The 20,733-nt window shown below is 38.6% G+C and overlaps 1 protein-coding gene and 1 long non-coding RNA gene across 4 annotated transcripts in view; both read left to right on the top strand.

Annotated features, from left to right (window-relative positions):
• Nucleotides 1-20,733, top strand: part of EFNA5 (ephrin A5) — a 553,489-nt gene that overhangs the window by 343,550 nt on the left and 189,206 nt on the right. The gene's annotated exons all lie outside the window — the stretch shown is intronic.
• LOC143793793 (uncharacterized) lies at nt 13,998-17,484 on the top strand. Its single transcript, XR_013220265.1, has 3 exons — nt 13,998-15,027; nt 15,754-15,834; nt 16,978-17,484. It is a non-coding gene; the product is annotated as an uncharacterized LOC143793793 (long non-coding RNA).

Genomic DNA, 20,733 nt, shown 5'->3' with positions numbered 1-20,733 from the left:
ACACAATTGCAGGGGTGTCAATACTTTTGGCCAGAACTGTACAGGGGTGTGCTGCTGACACCTTGCATTCACAGGGGTGTTTTGCTGATGCCTTGCATGTACAGGGGTGTGCTGCTGACACCTTGCATGTATGGGGGTGTGCTGCTGACACCTTGCATGTACAGGGGTGTGCTGCTGACACCTTGCATGTGCAGGGGTGTGCTGCTGACACTTTGCATGTGCAGGAATGTGCTGCTGACACCTTTAATAAACAGTAATGGTCTGCCGACCTGTTATGTAAACTAGTAGTAATACTGGGGACCAGTCTAAAGGATAACCATCAATATTAGATTGGTGGGGACCCGTCACCTGGCCCTCCAGCTGATCAGCTGTGATTAGCTCCGGTGACGGACAAATGTAGACACTAAACAGCTGAACAGCACAGTAGCTGATCTGCAATGCTAGAAATAGAACAGAACATTTGCTTTGATGTTCACCTCAATTCAATGTTTCCAACCAGCCATTACCAGATCTGATGATAGATCATCTGGTCAAGGTGCCAGGAGTCTTGCCCGAAGATCTAGTTTTGAAGCCCTTTTCTCTGACTAAGTTATCAATATTAAATGACCAGAAAACCCCTTTAAGTAAATGAAGACTTTTTTTGCTGTGTTGACGTGTCCAAAACTCATTACAGGTCATAAATTTTGAGGCTTTCACGAGATTAAAGGGGTTGTCCACGACTCTTACAACCCCATCTCAATCTTTATTTTGCCACTTATAATAAAAGCTATACTCACCTCCGCAGCGCTCACTTCCTCCTTATGTCTGATATGTCCAAATGATTGGAGCGTGAAATGGTCGCTGATTGGCTGCAGGGCTCACATGACTTATCAATGTCATGCGAGCCCTGGGAGAGTCAGTGCTAACACCGCTGGAGTGGTGACCACACTGGAGGCGTCTAGAAGTGTTAATATTTTATGAGGAGGGGGGACATAGTGATGGAGATGGGGCAGTCAGAGTAATGGGCCACCCTTTTAAGGCAAACAATAAACAAAATGTCCTATTTCATTAAAACCCATTTATATAAAAAAAAATGGAGTCCATCAACTCTGGTTCTTTGGCCAACTTATCTATTGTCCCTCTTGTACTTTAGAAACATGATTATAGGTAGACATTAAGCATTTACAGCTGAAATGGTTACTGCAGGCTGCAATGACTAGCAGGTCAGATGTAGAGAAATATAATCTTTCACAGCTCTGCAGGATAATCCATTGTTATATAACTAGAAGAAAATGATTGATGTTTTCACGTGAGAGCAGTTTTGCCGTTTACAAATATTTTCCTCTTACAATAAATTTTCATTAAAAAATACCCGATTACTAGGTTTCACAATGACAGGTGGAAAGTACACTTAAGCATATCTGTTGTCATTTCATAGATTTCTGTGAATTACACCTGTCATGCAAATAAAAAAGTGTGTATTTAATAGAATTTGGCAAGTCTTTTAACTCGTAGCATGGCATGTTTCTGAGTCTATTTAGAAAAATCAGTATTTACATTACCGTAAATACCATATTAGGGTTAATGCAGACGTTTGGATCTCGGTCCGAACACAGATCGCAATGCATGGACTAGCTGCCAATCTCCCAACCCGAGCATGGCGGCTTGATATATTTTTATGAGGCTGTCACGTTTGGGTAAGGAGATCCGCAGTGAGTCCGTGCATTGTTGTCCATGATCGGACCGAGATCCACGGATGCCTGCATCAGCTCTTAAGGGGAAACGGTTATAAGTGAAAGAATAGAATATACATTTGTGAAAACAAAAAATTTCACCTACCTTTGCCATTTTAACTAAATCTTTGGTAACTATTAAAAAATCTGAGGATTATGCATCAAATGATAAAAAAGGTAAATTCCCAGATGCATCAAGTAGTTTTGAGGTAGACAAGTCAACAAACAATAATACTATGAAGAGATGTACTCACTAGTTTAAGGACATCAGCCCTATCCTTCAGCAGGCTGTCCTGACATAGGATCTGTTTTAGGCCGGTTTCACACTTGCGTTTGGGTAGAGTGCATAGGGCTGCATACTTCCTCCCTAAGCTCCAGCCAATTTCCGCACTTCTTCCCTTAAGCTTCCCATGCGGTCGACGTGCACGTCAAAATGACGCATCCGCATACAATGCATGTCCCTGCATACCAAATGTTAACGATTGGTACGCAGGATGCATAGGAAGTAGGCGGAGCTTAAGGGAAGAAGTTCGAAAGTAGTCTTAGCTTAAGGGAGGAAGTACGCAGTCCTACGCACTCTACCCAAATGCAAATGTGAAACCGGCCTTACGTAGAACCTCTATAAGGCCATAAGGTGAACATAACCTTTCATCCTCACTACTGTATTATGAATTTGTATAATCTCCATGTTGCATGCAACCCTATAAGGTCCTATTCACAGTTTCCGTATGAAACATACCTAAACGTTTTTATTTTGTAGAAAACCATATTACAGAAAATGTATTTATAAAATAACTAATATCTATGGCTCTACCATGCACAGATCTCAATGTGACCATGCATATTACAGATGTACTTGAGACTTTTGAACCATCTAACATGTATACAATGTTTTGACATTCCCTGATTGCAAATGTATGGGTAAAGGAGGGTTGGACAGGTTGAATTTCAACCTGCCCTATCCTTTTGCTCTCACCACTGATGATGCCGTCATATTTGTCTGGTTGTGGCTTAGGCTTCTTTCACACTTCCGTCGGTACGGGGCCGTCATGAAGCGTCGGCGCGACGTACCGACGGACGTGTTTGCTTTCACATTTCCATCTGCGTTGCCGAGCAGGAAAGATCGTGAGTGCGATATTTCCTGCTGGGTATGCACAGTGTGAAACACTGGATTCGACATACAGTAAAACGTTCCCTTTAACGTTTTTCCGAGACGATGGTCCGCCAAAACCCAACGCAACCAGTGCACGACGCATGCAACGTATGGCCATGCAAGTCTATGGAGAAAAAATGCATCCTGCGGGCAACTTTGCAGGATGCGTTTTTCCTCCAAGACGACGCATTGCGACGTTGGCCAAATGATGGAAGTGTGAAAGTAGCCTTACTCTCCTCTCCCCATTGATGATACATGAAAGCTTGGCTAAAATTGTATTTGTTTAGGAGTTGGGAAGAATGAATGTTTAGCTGACAGCTATTTGATGTATAAGACATGTTTAACTAATTCTAATGGATATAAAAGACAACATAATGGATACGAAGAGATAAATTCATCAATTTCAAACAAAAATGAAATATTTCTTGCTCATTGATACTTTTCAATGAGCCTTCCAGCTGTGCTAGAATAATAAGAAGGAGTTTATGTAGCACACTGTAGTCAACAAGAATTGATAATAGTAACAATTCACACCGTGCCTCAATATTCTGATTATTGTCAAAATGGCCAAAAATGTTGAGTTCTCAAATTCTCATATGATTGCAGCAGGTGGACTCATTGACGGCCAAAAGCAGATTATGGATTATGGTTTAATATTTGCGGCTATTGAAATACAACTGAATAGACGCTAAGCTGTTTATATCCCCCCCACTATAAAAAAGGGATGGTTAAAAAGAAAACACCAACCAAGTCTGATGTCTAAATGAAGTAATCTCCACAAGAAAAGAAAAGATTATATTTGTTAAACTGTACAAAAAAACAGTAGATAATATGTCTTTGTTCACAATATTGCATAAAGGAGATTAAAGACGGGGAAACAAGCTGCTTAAACACTGTAAACTAATTAGTCCGACGAATTGTTTTCCCGAGGTTCATGAGATATGAAATATTGGCACCAGTGCATGAAATACACTCTGCCTCACTGCTTTTTTCAATTTATTTTTCTGTTACTGTCATATGTGCACATAAAAGAGAACAGTCAAAATGAAAAGATGTTTGAGAAGGACACCAAAATAGGGCTTCCTCGATGGCTGCCGCACCTTGTCCTCTCCAGCCTCTTCTACGAGTGTAGCATATCTGACTGACGTGTGGCTGTACGCTCCTCAGCTGTAGACTGAACCCTAGACATGGCTATCTGCCTCATCCACGCTGGATTCTGATGATGTTTACGAGTTACACCGCTGATGGTCGCTGGCAGGCAGGAGACGCCACTTCTTAGACATACATCTAATTAGCGCTCCTGCCTTTAGGAACTCATTTAGTTTGTGTTTGCAACTAACAGGCATTACACTAGAGGTTCAGTGTCAGTTTCCAGATCAAACCCAGCCTTCACATGTCTATGCATTGACAGATCCCTATTAATAGGGTTATCTCAGGCAGCTAGTGGATTTGGTTGTTTTCATCAACATTTTTTCTTGTGATGTGCTGTTATTAAACAATTTTCTGAAAGTTCTACAAAAGAAAAAAATAATTTTTTTAATGCATCCAATCAATACTCTCAGTAGTCATGTGCCATAAATGCAAGTGTCACCACTCAGTCAAGTGAATGATGTCGGACACGTGATCATTGTGGGAGCAATGGAACAGTTTTGTGGGAGCAGCAGAAGGGTCGAAGAGCGCATAACAGTAAGGCTTTATCCGCCATCCGGCATTTTTTCCCCTCCAGTGAAACCTCGGAGAGACACTGATGGGAGAACTGACCCCAAAAGTTTGCTCTTTGATTGTTTATGTCCATCTGACACATCAGTTGTTGTAGTGGACCTTTCAAAGAATCCGATCAGAAAATACTACATGTTGCGTCTTTTGATCTAGCTATAGTAGAAACTAAAAAAACCCAAAGGTATGAACTAGCATATAAACTGGTGTGCATACAGCATGTCAGCACATGTTCACACTGGCCATTGAACAGAAAAAAACAGACAGAGATATAATGATTGAATACACTGCAGTAAATAAACAGCAATAGTGCAGGAAAATGATATAGGGCACTAAGTTAATACCTTTTTTGATCAAAAAATGCAAAAGCCATCCCTGATGACAACTGATGCCATTTTTTACATTAGTTGTCATAAGTTGAAGCGCAAGAAAACTGATCCTCCTGGCATAAATTTAAGAAAAACTGGCCGTCTTTTTCACTTTACTGTATTTCATCCTCTTAGAGAATGTTCAGAAAATCTAAGACAATCCCTTAAAATATCTATTCCAGGACACCCACATCAGTTTGCAGTCATGGATGTAGGATTCTTTTTGATGATAATGGCAGGTTTTACATGAAAAAAAAATAATTGCAGTAATTAAATGCTGCTTTTATTACCGTATGCTAAAGTGCCATAATTCATTACACGGTAGTGCAGTTTTTGACATTTTTATTTATCCAGATCTTTCTACCTACTGTAGATGAAAAAATATTTGCTCACTGTGAAAGCAATCATTAGTGACTTTGAGTGGAGCAAGAGCTACATAAGTGTCCACCAAGACTGTATTGTGAATGTCGTGTAAAGTTCTCACGTTAGATGGTTGCTAGAGAATCTGTTTGAGGCAAAGTGAATTTGCATCAAATTTTACAAAAGATTTGGTTTCTCCATGATTTTTGCTGAACTGGTCAACTATCTATCTATCTATCTATCTATCTATCTATCTATCTATCTATCTATCTATCTATCGTCTGATGCTTCTTTTTGATTTTTACATCATCTTTGCTTGGCAGCAGACTTCCAGCACCTAGTAGTATAATACAAGATCTCAGAAATAGAAACCATATTATTGAAAACCAATCCGGAGCCTATCTATTAGGATTTTTTAGGCAATAGCCATTGGAGCTAATACATAGCATATATACAGAAAAACATGGAGCATTTATTCCACACAGAGATTATGAAAAAAGATATATTTTTAATAAATATTTCATAGTATACACGGCAATACAAAGATAACAAAATTGTATCAATGACAGCTATTAATTACAGATCTCAGGTGCACCACAATGTAGTATGGCACCACAGGCACAAACATTGATAACGAGCATATTGTGCAAATAGATTACTAAGTAAAGTGACCATGCAACTAATTAGAAAAACATAGGTGTAACGGCAGATTCATAACACCGCACAGGGAAAACAGTTCAAGGTACATATACTCTAGTCAGTAATGATCAGGGTAGTATCCTTAGTAGCGGTGAAACGAATGCTACTGTTAATGGCGCTTACAGTATCCATGTCTGCAATATCACATGCACCCCAACTCGCATTTTTGGTCAGCTTCCGCGTGTGGTGTTACGAAAAAAAAATATCTTACCTATTATTTCTGGCTATGTGCCTTCATACATGGTAAAGCCTAAGACTATTTTTTGTTCCTACTTTTCCATCTCCCGATGTGTTTCATCGCCTTGATTCGTCAGAGACTTGATGTAGTTAATTCTGTCATCTTTAGGGGGCATGCATCATGCAGAAAAGGCTGATGTAGTGACTAGTGTTGAGCAAATTTGTTTGGGTCCCTGCTTATTCAGCAAGCTATAGTCCTTGCCGAAAAAGCTGCAGAGGGAACCCGGATGCATGGAGCGCGCCAGCTGATCAGCTGTCCGGTGCCGCAGCTGCAAGTGTTGTGGCTGTGACATTGTCACAGCACATGCATGGAGAGCCCAACACACAAGCTCTCCATGCATGTGCTGTGACAGTGACATAGCCGTGACACATGCAGCTGTGGTGCCGGAAACCTGATCAGCCGGCACTCTCCATGTATCTGGGTTTTCCACTGTAGCTTTCCGAATAAGCAGGGTCCCGTACAAATTTCCTCAACTCTAGTAGTGACCCTGAACGATCCCATTTAAATAGTTACTGCTACAGCGTCAGATGTACCCTCCACTTCTGACCTTATATCCGAGTCGCGGCTGCATATTAGGACTGTGCGAAGCACATCCGGTGTTTGGAGAGCAGGGAGCTGGCCATGACACGTACACATCACTTTCGGTATGTGCTCCAACAACCATACTGCAAGAAATGCCAACTGTGACATCACGGAGCCTTCAAGACTAGTGGTTGCCCCTACTTTTTCCCTTTCCTATCTAGATTTGGCAGAGCTGTTAGTTTGTGTGCACTTCCTATGAGCCTTGTGACACAGGCAATTTGAAGGGCTTAAATGGCTCATACTTCATCCTCCTACCTCCTATGATCTTTACAAACCATTTGCTTCTATGTCAGGTATGTTTTATATTACAAGACCTTATTTTATGAAATGATTTTCAGCATTTGTTTTTTCATTCAAAGCTTAATTGATAGAAATAGATCTGCCCTTTGATTGTGCTCAGCTTGCTCTGCGTTATGTCTCGCAGTCCAGATGTTAGCAAAATCATTAGTCCATTTCCATCTCTGTTTGATTTGCCTTCAGTATGATCCTGCTCATATTTATAAATGTATCTATCTGTAGAACGCTTTTGTTATTTTCACATAATGGCACTTGAACATATGTCCATGAAGTAGTTCATAAAATATTCTCACTCCTTGTGTTCAGATGAGGATTTTCAATTGGACCTCAAGTTTATAAATTAATGATTTGATTTTGTAAAGATCTGAACATGAGCCAGAAGTGACATGTGTTGTTACTTAACAATAAGACCGCAGGAACAAAGAGTTCATCATCTTCTAATCTGCAAACTATTACAAGACTCTCTGAAATACTTAAGGTCACTCAAAACAGAAAGTGCCATACTTGTCTATATTTGATAGGATGACATTTTCTGCAACGGGAGTTTATGTCTACATCAGACTGGATTTACACTTTCTGCAGTCATTACAACAGATCACAGTTTATCCAAAAGGCGTACAGTATCGCAAGTAGACATGAGCAAAATGATTTGCAATTAATCAAATTTGTTACAAATCTCTCTACAAATTCATATTGGCCAGTACCCAAATTACTTGTGATTTGGTTTAAACAAATGCAGCAAAATGGTGGCCAGCTGGCTGCTAGTTTGCTGGATTCCTTATAGAGGGTTAAGAGTTCTTTATAGGAGTTTATAAAAGTGTATACTCACTTGTCCTAAGCCTCTTTTAGCTCCTTGTAGGACCCTCCATTCACTCCTTCCGGTCACACTTCACTCTTTAGATCTTCCAACACTAGATCTCACTCAAATATGGGGGGCACAGTACATGTTAATTACATGCATTGCTTCCCACATAACCCAATGAGGGCTCATGCCAAAATGACCGGAAGGAGTGAATGCAGAACCTAGTGGGAAGCAATGGCAGCAGGACAGATGAGATGCAGCCATAAAACAGGTGACTGTAAGCTTTTATCATTTTTTTAATCTCTTTAGTTTATATTTTTATTATCATTTGAGGCTTGGAAAGACATGGAAGCATAATAAATGTCTTTTGTTGATAACTTTCATTTGGATTAATTTTATTTTCAGTGAATTGAATTTGCTAGCTAATTCATGAATTTAAAGCAATGTGCTCATCGTTTACTTATTATGAGAGCAAGAGTTCTGACAGCTATTACTGACAAACCCCCTACAAGCATGCAGACTCTGTTTTGAATATGTATGTAATCTGAGGAGATGGGACTAAGCTGCTGTCAGACACCTCTGGCAATGACCAATCTATTGTGAGAACAAAGGATCATACATCCATTCAGATCATCAATTGGGGAGAAGCTGGGGGCCCCCAAACTTATTAAATAGTTGTCAAGTCCCTGGGTCAGCCGACTTTGCACTTGTTGTTTTTTCTCTCAAGTGAGTTTTTTAAGCACTGGATTTCATCATTTTGCTGGATTTTTATGAGGGCTAGGAAGTTATTCTACATTTGCTCCTCAACTGTTCTGGCACCATAGCTCCCTGTCTGATCCTCCACTTGCTTTGCATCGGTCTTCATATTGGTCTTCTCTTTGGTCTCCACATCAGTGTTTGGTTCTGTCTTTAGTCCAGATTTTCCGGCATTGACTTCAGTGCCCAATGCAGACACATGAAAAATAAAATTCTGGAAGAACTTACCGAAGAGAAGACTCGTCAAAACATTGATCTGAAGGACCAACAAGGAGATTCAGTGGTAAGACAGGTGAGGGACATGTCTAGAATAAGTGAGTATAATCTTTTTTTATGTTGACCCCTATTGTGCTAAAGTAGGAGCCATTAGGCATTACAAAGTGTCACACCGACATCTGCTCAAGTTGAAGTGATAAAAAATGCTTGTATAGAAATGGGGTACTAGCTATTTTTCTTTATTGCTTGGAAGAATATTGCACAAAACATTAATGCAATGGTTTATACTCCAGTGATCACAGACATCTAGGTGACCATGTTGAATTCATTCCAAGATTTTCTGCCATTTTATAATGTGCCAGAATAACAAAAGCTCTTATTATTATTTATGGAAGAAAATATACTTTCGCATTGAGCCAGAGATTTAACTTATGGCTGCACTAAAACTCAAAATGTCATAAACTATGGAGAATTATTATGTATGGCACAAACTGGGTTATTTTATGGTATGTGGCGTGTTTTACTATAGATGTATTGTCAAGATCTTGTCACAGGGCTCTGATGGTGAATAAACAATGAACTATAACCAACATATTGTAAAACTCAACACAAGCAGCCTTTTATGCTAATTCAGCATATAGTCTGCACTGAAAACTGTGGCTTTCAATCTTCATGGTGGATAGTTTTGTTGTACTTTTGGTGTTTTGTTTAAAATAATTTAGCGTTCAGTAGCCATAAACCTCATTCTCAATGGTTAATATATAGTTCATGAACCCAGTAGAAAAGAAAAGCGCATTGCTTGGGATTTGTGTTTCTGTTGTAATGAGTTTGGTTATTACGCCTAGACGGGAGAATACTGGAATATATAATCATTTAAGCTGTTGTTACATCAATATCGCATTCAGTAGGAATTGGATGTGTGTGACTTCAATTACAGTATACAGAAACTGCCTCTCTTTGAATTAAAAGGGTTCTCCTTTTTCAAGCACCTCTCGCTTGTTGGTGCCACCTTCCTCACACACTGTTGTCTAAAAAAAAATGGCTTCAGGTTGAGAAGTATTTGACCACACCTGTTCATCAGGCTCCTTCAACAGAAATTCAGTTTTCCGATGTGGTGGGCTTATAAATTGGAGGAGGCTGATGCACAGATCTGGTCACATACTCCTCCGTCCTCTATGTGAAGAAAGGTTCACATAGAAGAAGAACCTCTAATACTTACTAACTCGTAAGTAGTGTAACACAAATTATATCCTCAATACATTTGTTGAAATGTAAAGTGATGAACAAATAAATCAATTTTGGAACAAATCAAACCAGACATATCACTGGAAGCAAGAATCACCAAGCTAAGACTTGCCTACTTTGGACACATCATACAAAGAGAGCAATTCCTGGAGAATGCCATCATCATAAGAAGAATAGAAGGAGCAAAGCGAAGAGGAAGACCAGCAACCTGATAGTATCAAGCCATCAAGATAACTGTGGAGAAAACCCTGGTGGACCTATCTAGGCATGCATAAGATCCGTCTTCCTACAGATCGTTCATGCATCAAGTTGCCAAGGCTTAAGATTGAGCCAAAGGCCAATTAAAAAAAAAAGCGGACACCCCTTTACTTAAATTACATTTCTCCTTAGGTGTATTAATTTTAGTAAATTTTTAGACATGTCCACCCTTACCATTCTCTTAAGTAGCATCTGATGTGCGCTACTCCTGTCGCCAGCAGCTAATCAGTGGGAGTGTCAGGTTTTGCCCACCCCTAATCTGATGTTTATGACATATCCAAATCCTTAACAGGATAACCACTGAGCGGATACATATAGCATAAATATATCCTGACAGAATATTTCAAAATTACCGTATTTTCCGGCGTATATGACGACTTTTTAACCCCTAAAAATTGTCCCAAAAGTCGGGGGTCATCTTATACGCCAGGTACGGCATGTGCAGGGAGCGATCCTGGATGTTCCCAGGGTCTGAAGGAGAGGAAACTCTCCTTCAGGCCCTGGGATCCATATTCATGTAAAAAATAAAGAATAAAAATGGCTGTCACTGCTGCAAGCGTCTGCCTCTGTTCCTAAGAATTGCAGAGCGTGAAGGACCTTCGATGACGTCACGGTCAGGTGACCGGTCACATGAGCGGTCACGGACCAATCACAGGACTGTGACGTCATCGAGGGTCCTTCATGCTCTGCAATTCTTAGGAACGAAGGCAGACGCTTGCAGCAGTGACAGCCAGGGTCCGTCGGAGGGGTGAGTATATACATATTTTTTTTTTGTATTCTTTATTTTTAACATGAATATGGATCCCAGGGCCTGAAGGAGAGTCTCCTCTCCTTCAGACCCTGGGAACCACACGCCGTATAAGATGACTAGGCGTATAAGATGACCCCCGTCTTATACAGCGGGCATATCCCAAATTCCATATATTATATGGAAAAGTTGGGGGTCGTCTTATACGCCCAGTCGTCTTATACACCAGAAAATACGGTAGGTGTTGTTTTTTTTTTTAATTGCAGAGACATCTTGCTCCCACGATCAAAAAAAAAATGAATCCGTTGAATTGTAGGAGCTGGATCTTTCTTATATTTTCTTCCATCCACATGCAGACAGTGCACTCCGTGCACCTGGTGGGGAGTTAGCTTGATTTTTTTATATTATGCTAGTTTTATTTTGAAAGCTGATCTTTTCCCACCATATGTCAATCCAAGAGAAAAGGTAAAAAAGGACAAATCAGTATATCACACCACAATATTCAGCAGCATTGCACATAATTGTTTTTTTCTAACCCCAGTTTGTGGTCTTTTTATAGATCCTAGAGCAAACTTCTTAGATTCTAGCTAGGGTCGTTTTGATCTGTTCTCCGGTTTTCGTTGTTTTTGGAGTATAGTATGAAGTAGTACCAAGTCACAAACCCCACATAATCACAGAGACTTAATCTTGGATTTTCTTAGTCCATTAATACATCTTGGATTAGTCTGGCTTGGTTTTGGTATCAATTTTCACACATGACCCTTATTTTAAAATTATTACAGTTGCTCTGTAAAATACTCAGCTATTGTTCCTACTTCTCATCATACCGACTTAGGATTTACAGCAATTCAGTTTCATCATTTTTTTTGTACCTGTGATTTAGAAGACTAGTGCTATATGTTTTATGTCTCTTGGTTGGAGCGCTGCAGAAAATGTAATAAAAAAATAATGACATGTTGGTAAAAGATGACAGGCTCATACTTTGCTACCTACTATTGTGTGGTTTAACGGTAGCACTTTTGCTGTGGCTACATTACAGAGTGACATATGGAATGGAAAAACTAGTAATTCTCCGTGATGTATAGCCTGGAAGATACATATTTTGTGATTCAGCATGTCAATAAAAAGCTGACATTACATTTTATTAATAAAACGCTGACTAATGAAATATGAGGCACTCTACTTAAGAAAGCAAATCAAGGAGTCAACTTCTTGCTTTCTCAAGAAATAATTAGCTACTGAGGGACTTTTATAGATGCGATATGTAAAGTTTTGTAAGTCAGATTGCTTTATAAGAATTGATCAGGGCTTGTAAAATTACCATACACTCTCACTATAATGTTTTACAACTTTGCTGCCCCATACGTTTTCATTACAGTTGCATCTTTTGATATTTTACATAGAATTTATAGGTTGTTTGAGCCTAACAAATGTGATGCAGTTAAACAGTCCTGAGTTAGAATTATTTTAAGATGCCATATTTCTTCCCCGGACTTTTGTGTAGATACAGCATCTTCTGAACTTGCAGAACATTTTATGGCTAATCCCGCAGGATGACCCCTGGACGGAAATCCTTATTAGACTTTGTTGCTGCTCATTATGTGGCATTAGCTGAACAGATCAATGCGAGAAGTCTTTTCCAGTAGAGGAGGAGTTAATTAGACTTTGCAAGTGATTCCTAGCATATTATGATAATATAAAATAGCTATGTGAATCCTCTGTGTATGATTTCTTTCATTTCATGGCAGACCGCTCTATGTTTTGGCACCAAATAATAGGTAAAGTGTAATCATTTGGGTGGAGGTCGTTCCAAGCGATTAGTATGTTTTTTTTTCTCCAATGCTCAGATAAAAAGCAGATAATCTTAGCAAAAGATTATTTTAGAAATGGCCACCAATACAACAACCATGTATGCTACAATTTTGGTTCATTAGGAGGGTGTAATTAAAGTATAGATAACTATTTAGCGATAGTATAATATATTCTATAAATGGCCTTCTGTCAGACTAAATACATGGGCGCAGCTAACAAAATTACTCCCATGCCTTGTTGTAAAATGGTGAGGCTACATTCCATCACACATTTGTATCTATTTTTCCATCCTTGTAAAAGGGACCATTTTTCCATCATGTGCCATCCGTCATTTTCTCATTTGTTTTTTTTTTAAACTGAAACCAATAGATTAATTGAATTTTTATTTATCTGACAATGGGTTAGGGAAAAATGGGTAAAATATGAATTGAGCTCTGAAGTGCTAAGTATGGCCTCATTCACATGTTCGATTTGTTTCATTCTGATCAGACTCTGAATAGAGTTTGATTAGAGTTTGATCAGAGTCTGGTACAAGTGTCATCTCTTTTTTTAGTGCGTGGAGAAATAAAAAAAAAAAAAACAGAAAAACTCCACTTTCTCCATTTTGACAGTTTGTCAAAAAAAAATCATGACTTTTCAAAGCTTTTTACACCAAAATTTTGGAAGAAAATATTTGATGAATCAGGGCTATAGTGTTATTTTCCATGACGCACATAGGAGAAGAAAAATGCATGGTAGCTTGACGCCTAACATGACATGTTCATGTGCTGAAATTCAACAAAAATGTCCCACTTGAAAATATGATCCATAGAGACCCCAAGTACAGAAATGTCACATAGTATAGTGTCCAATGCTAGAGTTACCTTGTAGAGTTGCGATGAACAAATTGGTAATAACTGGCTGTAATTATTGTTCCACCTTAGACAGCCTCATATTTCCGTCTATATATCTTGTTTTTGGTTCCAGTTATATCACTGTTTGTCTATGGTTTTCCATAGAAACCAATAAAAACAACAACAAAATGAAAGTTTACAAGATATGTTAAGCAATTTAAATGTATTCCAACTCCACATGTTATTTGCAGAGGTAACACCTCTGAACTTGCTCTGAGTAATTACTGGGAACTGTGCCCACAACTCAGCTTGTCTCATTTCTCTTGCATTTAGGAAAGGGATAATTATTTAGAATCGGTTAAAATTGACCTTGTAAATTTTCATGGAGATGAAAGTCATATCCCTGTAATCAGAATTAAAATGTAAAAATAGTAAATTGGAAACACAGACAATCACAGACATGTCTTGGGCCATCTCAGTTTTCCTTATTTAGTGTCATAAACTTTCCTGGTCTTTTTGTGTAATGGGAATTTGATAGCATTGATCCTGCCCATATTAAACGTACCACAGACGTTCAGAGAAAGTAAACTTATTACAAAGCAGATAAAATTTAATACTCAATGTTGTACTTCTTTTCTCTGGCAAAAGATGTTAAACGCAAAGGTGTGGAATCAGTCACAAAAGGGCCTTGTGAAGAATTAGTCTGCAGGAAAAAATGGCTGCCTCTTAGAACCAGCGATGAATTATAGTTTATGCAATAGTTTATGCAGTAGAAGATGCAGTGTGTATGTGACTGTATGTGTGTATGTGGTTACAGTATGAGTTTGGGTAGTGCTTTTAATCGAAAGTGAACTGAATTATTTGTACATTCACACTGGTGATAATTGTGAATGAGAGTTCCCATTTATCAGCCTGTCTACACAGGCCTCCAATCCCTCAAAGAACGAGCGTTAATCTTGCTCAACAGTTGAAGTGATTTTTAAGCTTTCTTAAAAATCATTGTTCTCAGCAGCACATCGTCCTGTGTAAACCGCACAAGTGCTGCTGAGAACAATGATGTTCTTTTTGCCCAGAACAATCATACATTTGATTGTTCTGTGCACATGGAAGTGCATTCAGCCTGCTATTTACTGTAATTGCTCCTGTGATGTACATGTAACACTGGTCATAAGTGTTTTTGAACACAGGTCATGAGTGACCTGACAACGAGAGAAGCTTGGTCCATCATCAAGGTGAGTGGGTCTGGTCAGATGAGACAGTTGTTTGGGCTGAACTCTGTTCAGTTTCATAACAATAGAAAATGAAGTCACGTTGACAGTGCAGTAGCTCATTAGTGAGCTCAGTGGCTCTAAATGGGTGAATGGGATGTTCTGTCTACAAGGGAATGCCCTGCTAGAGCCTCTGAGATGACTAGTTGGCTGCCATACTCTCAAAGAGATGCAACCAGTGCCAAACACTGCCACACAATGCCATTTTGTGTCTAAAGGTCCTTTTAGAGATGAGCGAATTGATTCAATGTGAATTGAATTTGTGTTGAATTTTTAGAAATTAGCTAAACCCTTCTCATTCAATATGTGGTTTGCAGTGTTTGAATAGCCTAAAAGGACTATTGTATTTTTACACATTACAGAAGCTTGCTTCAGTCAGAGAAAGAGTACATGGTCTCAGGTAGGATTTCCCATATTCCCTTATAACCAACACAACTGATCAGGAGGGACAATTAAAGCCTCTATAAAAGTAAAGGCAGGGAATGCAACAGCTAGAGACAGGGAAAAGGGACTAGTCAGAAAAAAAACTGAACAAACTGTACAGATAGTGTGTGACAGTACAGCTGTGGAAAAGATTAGTGTGAGGAAATTAGAATTTTTTCATACATACTTTTTAGGGAATTAGAGACTTAGCCTATATAAAAGTAGAAGCAGGGAATGTAACAACTATTTTTTTATGAATCTATATAGTGAGAAGACGTCACAGCTTAGCAATAGAGACAGAGAGAGAAATCCATCAAACACTGAAGACATGAAAAAGATTAGTGTGAGGTAATTAGAAAATTGCCATACATGTTTTTAAGGGGAATTGGAGGCTTAGAAGAACTTTCGAAACATTACCCAATCAATTATCTTGGGTACAAGTTTGAAGTTGTCTTTTTACATGTTCCAATAATCTCCCTGTATTGGGCACCCTATTAGATACTCTACTAGAGATCCAAAGACATTACTTTCTGTAGCAGTGAAGGGTTAATGTATTGATATATACCATCAGTGTTTCTGGATAATTATCCCTATGGCCTTCAACTGCAAAGCACAAGTGGTTAAGTAAGTTTATGGAATATTACCATAGTTGGACTTGTGTTTACTACTTTATTATTTTGTTATTTTTCTTTGTACGCATTTATGCAAATTACATAATATTAAGCTTAAGCCATCTTATCTGGTGCCCATGCTGTGTCACCTGACATAGTCTGTGTGCCAACCTCTCCAGAAAAACTGATAAGTGTAGGGCTTGTGGTTTAATATGGAAAGCGAACATCTGGCAAAAGAAAAAAAAAAATATATGAATTTACAGCTTGTGAAAGATTTCAGTGTCTGTGTTCTGGCCAGACATCAGGGATGCGCAAAGGGTTTAGTTTTTCAAGGATTTGTAGAGATTTAACACCATAAACTTAGAAACCAAATACTTTCTTTTAATACCATTCCGTCACTCCCTAGCTAAGTTGAACAGAACTTACTGTTCCCTTTGAACTATTAGATATATTTAGATTGGAGGAGAGAATGATACGGGCTGATTCATGCCTAAAGACTTCAATTTACTTAAGCAAGTTAATAAAGTCTGAGTCCGAGTAATTTACCTCTGAACTATTTGTGAAGATGCGCTGGTGCAACCAGAAGATTATCATTGGCTTTGTCTCAACAGTAATGACATAATTACCTTTATTTGCATGATATTAAATGGAAGGAAATGAAGGCACTCTGGTGCTAAGTAGCCCATTGCTTCTTGCACTCGGGCATCACGCTGAATGAAAATGCATTCCATTCCCTTTTATATATAAGATTGTTCTCTATATATTCTGACAAGCAGCAGCTTATGGCTTTGTAGTTAAATCCTATATTATTTGATGATGTTCGCCAACTCAATTGTGTTTCTCATGTGAGATGACATTTACTTGTTTTTCTTTGTTCTAGCTTGTGTTCTGCTGCACAAAACGTGTTTATTTTTAAGCATTTCCACATGTCACACAGTTTTCCACTAGACCTTAAACAACTTCTTCATGAACATAACAAGCAGTCGCTGACATACTGGAAATCATCTGAAGGCTTTCTCTAAGCATGGTACGCCTATGGTCCATTGACTCGGCTCCCACTACATGATTTTGGTTAATCTTTCAGCAAAGGAATGCAAGTGTGTTACATCATAATTTATCCTTCCAGAGAACTATGGAGCCAAGATGTAACGGTTCTGGATTTGTAGTTACATAGCTCACACCAGACATGTTCTATTTCTTGTCCTAATAAGTAAACAATCATGTTTCTAATGTGAAATTAAATTAGCTCACTTGATTAAAAAAGCACTTTAAATATTTCTGTACTATGTTCTGGAAACACAAACCATTTCTTTTTTTGTGTGTCAAAATTTTTTGATATCTTGCCAACTAAAATGAGCACTATGGTGACACATTGTCAGAGCTGATCTTGGACCCTGGCGTGTAATCTACATTATATATAAACTATCTGCTCAGCGGCTGAAAAGTCTCCATGTGTTCTTGTGTTACCTGATTTGTTTTCTTGATAAGTTGATCCTTGTTTGCTATATAAATTAGTTTATGAGCCCCATTTGCTTGGTATTGAATCCTCCAAGTAGTAGAATGTCTTTAGGTTAATGCTTCATTGGAAAAGTATGCTAACAGTTGAGTAAAGGTACCTTCACACTAAGCGACTTTACAACGATAACGATAGCGATCTGTGACGTTGCAGCGTCCTGGATAGCGATATCGTTGTGTTTGACAGGCAGCAGCGATCTGGATCCTGCTGTGATATCGCTGGTCGTTGCTGAAAGTTCAGAACTTTATTTGGTCGTCAGATCGGCGTGTATCGTCGTGTTTGACAGCAAAAGCAACGATGCCAGCGATGTTTTACAATGGTAACCAGGGTAAATATCGGGTTACTAAGCGCAGGGCTCCTAGGCACCTGATGCGTTCTTGTGTTACCTGATTTATTTTCTTGATAAGTTGATCCTTGTTTGCTATGTAAATTAGTTTATGAACCCCATTTGCTAGGTATTGACTCAACCGCAACGTTTCCGCAGCGGATTTTCCACAAAGTGTGCACAGTATTTTTTTTTCTCATTGATTTACATTGTACTGTAAATCAATTGCAGATCTGCAGCGTTTCTGCACCTCAAAAAATGCTGCGGATCCGCAGAGAATCCGCATCGTGTACACATACCCGTGGAATGTCTTCAGGTTAATGCTTCATTGGAAAAGTATGCAAACAGTTGCGTAAATTGGAGCTCAGTAGGCACCCGATGCAAAAGCTGCAATGGAGCCCCCAACTATTACAAGTCCTTAACAGCAATGAGTCTCTTTTCATGGGCTGAAGGAACCCTTTGGACCCCTTAGAGTCAAGAACCAACCCCTGCACTTATTATACTTACGCCCCTTTTGTCCAAAATACAATAGCTCCCCTAAAGAAGGAAGCAACTGTCTCTCTAGAGCTATCTATTGGTGGATGCAAAAAATGCAAATTGGTCCATTGATAGCTTGAAGTCCATTTCACAGTAGTTTAAAATTCAATAATGTTAATGTAAATGCATTAACATCTAGAAGGTACAGAAGAGTTTTACTGACACGTTTCGAATCATCTACAATTAAGAGTCTAAAAGAGTCAGAGAACTATTCTGTACCTTCAATATTTTAATAGGTTCACAATATAGTTTATTGGATTTTAAAACACCTTGTGCAGGACTTCAATTTATCATTGGACTTCATCTAGTCCATTTCGAGCCTCACCAGCTTTGCCCATACACCAACACTTATCACATGCACATCAAGCTGGAGTGAGCTGTACCTAACAGTACTTTTCAGCTGCATGTAAATTTGTCTCCTACAGATAGTACACTGTTTTTGTGCTATCTTCTGAAAAGAAGCCAGATTGCATAGATGCACATGTAACAGCTACCACACGACAGCTAGTGCTGTGCATTAACAATATGGTGTGCAATGCAGATCTTTGCTATTTGCCATTCTGATGGTTCTGAATAAGTGATGTGCTTATCAAGTAGCGTAGGCCGGTACACTACCGTCATAGCATATATTTAATAAAATGAGTAATTCCAAATGAACTTACCAAATAACGAAAAAAAATCACAAGAGTGGTGTTGAGGTATTTTTAGTCATTGAAGATTATTTGTTAATTTACCATCATGTCTAAATTACTGTGTTTAATCAATTTATGATTGTCAATATAGCTAATCTAGATATGATCCATCTATATATGCATTAAAGGGTTTGTCCAGTCATTTGATATTGATGTCTAATCCATAGGAAAGGTCATCAATATCAGGTCTTTGGGGGTTCGACGCATGTTACATCTCTGGTGGTGGCCAGATGTATACATTTAATATTGCTACACAAGAGAATAGAATATGAACTACAGTACCTGGCAGTGACCGAGATTTAGAGCTTTAAAGAACAACTCTGTTCAGTGTTCACATCCAGCTGGGCTGATTGGTTGGGATGCCGGACATTAGACGCCCGATGATCTGATTTTGAAGACCTATCCTAAGGATAATTTATCAGTATCTTGTCCCTGAAGAACCTATTTAGCTAAAAGTGGTGTTATCTAACCCCACACAAATTATCCCAGTTACACCCAAATTTCAGTGAAAACACGCCATCCTATGGACTCCTTAACCTCCGCTATTTGATTATTTTACATTATATTATAAAGTTCTCTAATTTTTTTTAACAATAAATGATTCTTAAGTATCCTTTTACACGGAACGACCGGCATCATTAAATGTCCACTGACAGTAAACATTTACCTGTTGGGGATTATTTATTGTCTTGTTTACATAGGCAGAACATGGTAAACCATGCATACTGAGTGATCTGCAGTAGATTGCTCAGTGGGTATAGTCTACCATTGTTCTCGGCAAGGCAAGTCCTATTTAGACAGGAAGATGCGCCACCGAGAACGATCTTTTGCATTGTCATAATATATAGCACTGTGTATTTGCCCTTCCACCCAGCTATTTCTTCTGTTTCCCATTAGGTCTATGACATCATGTCATTACAAACTGACTAGCAGAATCCTTCTAAGCTCTATGTAGAAACAAGAGATCAATTTTCCTGTATGAGTCCTAAATACCTGCAAAAGGAGAAGGGAGCAGCTGGGTCAGGAGTTGAAGAAGGAAATTATTTTTCCAGGGAAAAGAGACTTACTGTTTCAAGATAGAGCAGAGAAACGAGAATAATTATCTGAGTAGAAAGGTAAAATGAGCAATTGTAAGTACACAGTGCTATATAATATGATGATTAAACCCAAGATAGAAATGAAATGAACATACACCCTGTTGTAAGCAAGTAAAAAGCAATAGTGCATCTAAATAACATTGGGGACATAGTAAAAACACTGTTTTTGATCAAATATTTATATATAATAATATATGATGATTGCAATATCTTGAGAATAAAAATTTTGGGAGTGCATCTTTAACTAGCACTTTTGTCGCTATATGTTCCTGAGCTAGAAAGCAAATGACACTGTCCATTAGACAGACCCCGGAGGGAGTCGGTGGCAGTTTTGTGCTCTCTTCCGTGTAGCCTAAATATCAATTTTATGTTTATACATATTGATATTGTACAGTTCAGCTTCAAAACATGATGATTATTAAAAATTAATTAATAAGACTGGAGACAGTAGACTGATACATTCGAGCAG

This window comes from Ranitomeya variabilis, chromosome 1 (genome assembly GCF_051348905.1).
Source record: "Ranitomeya variabilis isolate aRanVar5 chromosome 1, aRanVar5.hap1, whole genome shotgun sequence".
NCBI classification, from domain to species: domain Eukaryota; kingdom Metazoa; phylum Chordata; class Amphibia; order Anura; family Dendrobatidae; genus Ranitomeya; species Ranitomeya variabilis.
The sequence above is the reverse complement of the archived record's forward strand: the minus strand, read 5'-3'. Positions and strand labels throughout refer to the sequence as shown.